General features: G+C 37.3%; 1 pseudogene; it reads left to right on the top strand.

The window, feature by feature from the left end:
- The first annotated feature begins 649 nt into the window (after nt 1-649).
- The window catches only part of LOC106733246 (olfactory receptor 7A17-like), an 8,424-nt pseudogene continuing 2,533 nt past the window's right edge, over nt 650-6,540 (top strand).

Raw genomic sequence — 6,540 nt, 5'->3', positions numbered from 1 at the left:
TTCTAAGAATTGGAGTTTTTGTAGTATGTGTGGGGAACCACATGCACCAAAATGGCTGACATGACCTTCATACAAGGACCTTCAGGTATCCTTGTTCCGGGAGTAGACAATTCACCCTGAGACTTCCTCATTCAGGCAGGTCCTCAGACAGGTGTGCGACAATTCCCGCCCCCTCTTCCTACCCTGTGTATATAAGAATGTTCTCTGGCCCTCAATAAATGAGTGACTGCATACCATCTTGAACTGTGACACTGTGTCGCTCCCGTGTTGTGACGCTGCGCTGGTTCCAGACCTCTGCTCTCTCACTCAGGCACCCTGCCCGATCGTCCCGTGGGCTGGGACAGTATGTTTGCCATTTTTATTTAGTTATGACAGATGGAAGATAGATAAATATGGTGAGGGGTACTATGTGAAAAATTTTAAGTTTGATGTGTTTACATCTATGAGTCAGTCGTATCAGATACCTATCATTCTCACTGCAACAATGAAAAAGATATAAAGACTATTTGTTTTACTGAAAAACATAAAATGTAGCCTTTCAATTATATAAGTAATTATTGTGAACTCTGTGAGCTAACACTGTGACCTACTTTGAATGAAAAACTAGTCACTTCTTTTCCCTGGTAGTCACTTTCATCACTCTGGTTCCATGGAACCAGATGATGAATCAAGAATTTCAGAATTTCTTTTTCTGGGACTTTCTGAGGAACCCGAATTACAGCACCTCATATTTGGGCTCAGCACTATGATTGAAAACCTGCTCATCATCCTGGCCACCATCTCAGACTCCCACCTGCACACCCCCATGTACTTTTTCTTGCCAACCTGTCCTTTGTGGACATCTGTTTCATCTCCACCAGTGTCTCAAAGATGCTGGTGAACATCCAGACACAGAGCAAGGTCATAACCTACACAGGCTGCATCATCCAGATGTATTTTTTCATAGCTTTTACAGGATTGGATGCCTTCCTCCTGACCATGATGGCCTATGACCAGTATGTGGCCATCTGTCTCCCCTTGCACTACTCATTCATCGTGAACTCATGGCTCTCTATATTGCTGATTCTGTTGTCCTGGATTATGAGTGTCCTGAATTCACTATCACATAGTTTTATATCATTGCAGCTATCCTTCTGTACCCCATTGGAAATCTCCCACATTTTCTGTGAACTGAATCTGGTGGTTCACCTTGCCTGCTCTGATACCTTTCTTAATGGCATGCTGATGTATTTTGCAACTGTGCTGTTTGCTGGTGGGCCCCTCTTGGGGTCCTTTACTCTTACTGTAAAATTGTTTCCTCCATACATGCAATCCCATCAGCTCAGGGAAAATATAAAGCATTTTCCACCTGTGCCTCTCATCTCTCAATTGTCTCTTTATTTTATGGTACAGTCATAGGCATGTACCTTAGTTCTGCTACTACCCACAGCTCACATTCAAGTGCAGCAATCTCAGTGATGTACACCGTGGTCACCCCTATGCTGAACCCCTACACTTACAGTCTGAGGAATAAAGACATAAAGAGAGCTCTGAGAGGTTTCCTTTGCAGGAAAACTATCAAAGGATCAACCGTCTTGCTATTGAATAATGTGCTTGTTAACAAAGCTCTCAGCATCAGGTATAAATGGTGATCATTTGACCCGATTCTGGAAGTAGAACTTGTTTCATTAGATTATTATCTAGGACTTCCATGAGTTCAGTTTCAGCTTCTCTATACAACATAAGTACCTCACTTTTTTACTGTCTGATCATCTAATTTTTAAAAAATGTTTTTTGCCATAGGACACATGTGCTCTCCAGAGAGAAACAGAGAGAGATGGTGGGAGGGAAAGTGAGAAATCATCCCCTAGGAAGATGACCTTGCCATAATCCCTTTTCCTCCTGTGATTTTGGGCACTCTGAAACATATGTTCAGCATTATTTCCAATAATGGGACTTGAACTGTGATCAGTCATTTGGGAGTTAGTGTTGTAACTACTACATCATCTGCTGGTCTCTCCATCTGATGTATAAACAGGTTTTTACTTCGTCCTTGTATTTTCACAAGTTTATCTCAACCATAGAACAGAAGTACTTGGAAATCCCCATTAATTTCATGAAACAATGTGAATTTGTTAAATTATTTTTCCTCAACTGGTATATACTGAAAAAGGTTTTCATTTATTCTATTAAAAAATTATGTACTGTACTTTTCTTATGGTAATAAAATCACCATACTTGATGGCTAAGGTAATTTATATAACTCAATAGTAGAAGACAGCTGAGACCACAGTTGTAAATTTTTCTTATCATTCTATGATATATAACCACCTCAATTTTTCTTCATGAAAATGTTGATTCTTCACAGCAAATTTAGGTTATAACTGGTCATTGAGTTTTATTCTCATCTTTAAGTTCCTGTTTCTTACCAACTCTGGTGTCCACAGTGCCTTCCTTGTCACTGGAAAAGAGCCATTACTATCTACATGTCTCCAAGAGGAATGTGCTTGAAAAGGATCCTACGATAAGTGGTTTCTCTTTTTATGGCCTTAAAGTCAGAAATGAATTTAAATATGATACACTAAATTTTAAGCTATGCATCATAATACTATTAAAAATATTTTGTTCTGCCTACTAAGTATGTATAGAAGATTGGTGTTCATGATCTAAGTTTTATTATTGAAACATCTTCCTATTTCTTATTGAAAATTTCCTGTGCTTCCTAAATATATAAATCTTTTCATTTTCACAAAATGAGATATATTCTTTGTCATAAACATTAAAGGGGTAGGGAATAACTGTTGTCAGTGTCATCTATATTATATCTCCTTTATTCATAGATAATCTTTTTAATCATCATGCTCAAAGCATCTCTCAAAAGTAACCTTGAATTTCTGTACAGTCATGTGACTCTAGGTCATAAGCATTTCTTCACAAACATGCATATTTTGTTAACCTCTCCTAGTTACCTAGAAAAGAATGTTGTATTAGTTACTTTCTAATACAGTCTTCTCAAACAACTAAATAACCAAGTAATCATGAATGTAGCCTTCAAATATGAGGGAAAAAAAGGTCCAAAATAAAAAGCAGAAAATTATTATAATTGCCCCTCATTCTCTTTAGTTTGGTTATTGTATCAGTTAGTTACTGCTGTATAACAAGACATCTTAAAAGAAAATGGACTTCCTGTCCTTTCCCCAGGAGCAGGCTTCAGAACCAGCTGCGGACCTTTGGCCAGCCAGCGACACTGAGGCAGGAACATCACTGCTCTCTCACCTCACATGCAGACTCCCAGCCCAAGCCCCCGCCCCCTAGGTAGGTAGCTAGTATTTTCTGCTTTTGATTTTTGAGCTTCTTTATTCTCTTGTTAATTTCCTGGTCTTTCTCCTCCCACAGCCTGTCCTTTCCCCAGCAGCAGGCCACAGACCCAGCTGCAGGCCTTCTGTGTTATGTTTTGTTTTGTTTTGTTTTCAATTATTATCCTCTTCTCTTCATCTTCCACCCTGCCAGAGGGACTAGATAAGTCTATAATCAGATATCTGAAATCCCCTAGTAATATAACTTTCTCTGCAATCCTCCCTTATACTGATGCTCCTAAGTAAAAGGAGATATTGCTTTTTAGACACCTCAGTAGAGTACCCCTCTTGATACCACATTGGTAAAAACAATAGAAGAGAGACTTAGGCAAACATTAATTTGCAGCAAAAGGAAACTCACATATTCCTAGTAGGAGAAACGTTCCTGTAAGTGTATTCAAAGTGAATACCTCTTCCAATGACTAGAACTAGAAGAAGAGCCTCAGGTCTGAATAAACAAGGAAATATGTCTCCACCAAAGAAAAATGTTAACTCCCCCCATCTCTCGTAAATATGGAGGATGTTACCGAAATGTCAGACAAAGAATTTTGAACATTCATGCTTACCAAATTCTATGAATTGGAACAGAAAAGAGACAACGAACTACTTCCTAATCAGGAAGTCCTCCCAGGACATGAAAGAAGAAATGGACACTCTGAGAAAGAATCAGATAAAACTATTAGAGATAAAGTCTGTAGTACAGGAAATCAAAAACTCTCTTGAAAGTATTAAAAGTCGATTAGACCACACTGAAAACTGAATCTCTGATGTAGAAGATAAAACCTCTGACAAAAAAAAAACACCAAAAAGATCAAGAAAATAAACAAAAAAAGAGGATAGTATACGAGAAATACTAGACTCCATTAGATGCCCAAACATCAGAATAATTGGCATCCCAGAAGGTGAAGAAACTAATAATGGCATGGAAAATCTATTCCATGAAATCCTGGAAGAAAATTTCCCAAGTCTAGAGAGGCACTTAACCATCCAGACCCAAGAAATACAAAGGACCCCAATTAGAATCAACCTAGAAGATCTTCCCCAAGGCACATCTTAGCCAGACTGGTAAAGAACACAGATGCAGATAAGATACTAAAACTGACAAGAGAGAAATGACAAGAAACTTACAAAGGTCACCCCATCAGGATAACTCCTGACTGCTCAACAGAAACAATACAAACAAGAAAAGAATGGGAAAACACATGAAAGTTTTATGAGAGAAACAATTTCAACCAAGAATATTATATTCTGAAAGATTATCCTTCATATGGAAAAATATTAAAATCTCAGACAAACAAAACCTGAAAGAATTCACCAACACCAGACCAGCTCTTCAAGAAACCCTGAAGAAAGTACTGTTCCAGGAAAACTAAAGAACTAGCAACCAGAAACTAAGAAATAAAAGTCAACTAAGACAATGGCCAACTTAAACATAAGTACAAATCCTGTAACATGGATAATAACACTGAACACTAATGGATTAAATCCTCCAATCAAGAGACCCAGACTGGCTGAATGGATAAAACAACAGAAACCCTCTATCTGTTGCCTACAGGATGGAAGTGAAGGGATTGCAGCGTGACCATCCCCCCTAGGGGGTGATTTCTCGCTTTCTGTCTCTCTGTCTCTCTCTCTCTGTTTGTCTGGCAAGCACACATGCCCTATAGCAAAAACAAAAAACAAACAAAACAAACAAACAAACAAACAAACAAAAACCCTCTCCAAATGAAAAGAAAAAAACAAAGAAGATATAACGCTTAAATACCTATGCACCTAACACAGGAGCACCCAAATATGTGAAGGAAAGACTGTTAGATCTAAAAGGGGAGATAGATGGCAACACACTAATTGTTGGAGATCTCAACACTGCACTTTCCTCTCTGGACAGATCATCTAGGCAAAAAAAATATTAAGAGATAAAGGATCTAAATGATATCATAAATCAAATGGACTTAGCAGACATTTATAGAATTTTCCATTCAAAAGCCATGAAATACACTTTTTTCTCACCCAACATGGAAACTTTTCTAAGATTGAAAATATTATAAGGCACAAAGAAAGCCTCTACACATTCAGAGACATAGAAACTATATCAGGTATCTTCTCAGACCATGATGGAATTAAACTTGATTTTAATTTGAAGAGAAATCCTTGAAAATACCCAAATACATGGAAACTAAATAACCTACTCCTGAATGACTCCACTACTACCAAAGAAATAAAGACTGAAATCAAAAGATTTTTGGAAGCCAAAGACAATGAGGACACAGGTTTCCATAATCTCTGGGACACTGATAAAGCAGTCATAAGAGGGAAGTTCATAGCAATTAGTGCACGCAAGAGGAAGATGGGAAAAAGGCTAATGGATCACCTAACATCATGCCTCAAGGAATTGGAAAAGAAACAGCAAAATAAATAAATAAATAAATAAATAAATAAATAAAAAACTCCAGGAGAAAGGAAATAATAAAGATCCGAGCAGAAATAAATGAAATAGAAAATAAATGTACTATACAGAAAATAAATTAAAGTAAAAGTTGGTTCTTTGAAAAGATAAACAAAATTGATACACCACTAGCGAGACTTATTAAGAAGAAGAGGGAAGGGAACCATGTGAATCAAATCTGCAATGAAGCTGGTAACATAACAACCGACATAGTAGAAATTCAAAAAATCATTAGAGGATACTTTGAACACCTATATGCTAAGAAAAAAGACAGTCTGGATGAGATGGACAAATTCCTGGACAAATATAATCTACCAAGAATGATCAAAGAGGTTATAGAAAGTCTGAATAGGCCTATAACAAGACAAGAGATTGATTTAGTAATAACCTCCCAACAAAGAAAAGCCCTGGCCCTGAGGGATGCACCTCTGAATTCTAAAAAACTTTCAAAGAAGAGTTAACACCCATTCTTCTCAAGTTATTTCTGTAGATCCAAAAGGGTGAATCTCTTCCTAATTCATTCTATGAAGCCTCTATTACCCTTATCCTTAAAACAGATAAGGACAGCACAAGGAAGGAAAACTATAGACCAATATCTCTGATTAATATAGATGCAAAGATTTTAAAGAAGATAGTAGCAAATCGTATCCAACAACTTATTAACAAGATCATAAACCATGATAAGTTAGGCTTTATTCCAGGAATGCAAGGTGGTTCAACATATGCAAAACCATAAATGTAATACATCATATTAACAGG

The sequence above is a fragment of the Tupaia chinensis genome, unplaced genomic scaffold (assembly GCF_000334495.1).
Source record: "Tupaia chinensis unplaced genomic scaffold, TupChi_1.0 Scaffold142061_1, whole genome shotgun sequence".
Lineage (NCBI taxonomy): Eukaryota > Metazoa > Chordata > Mammalia > Scandentia > Tupaiidae > Tupaia > Tupaia belangeri.
This window is presented reverse-complemented; position numbering and strand designations above follow the sequence as displayed.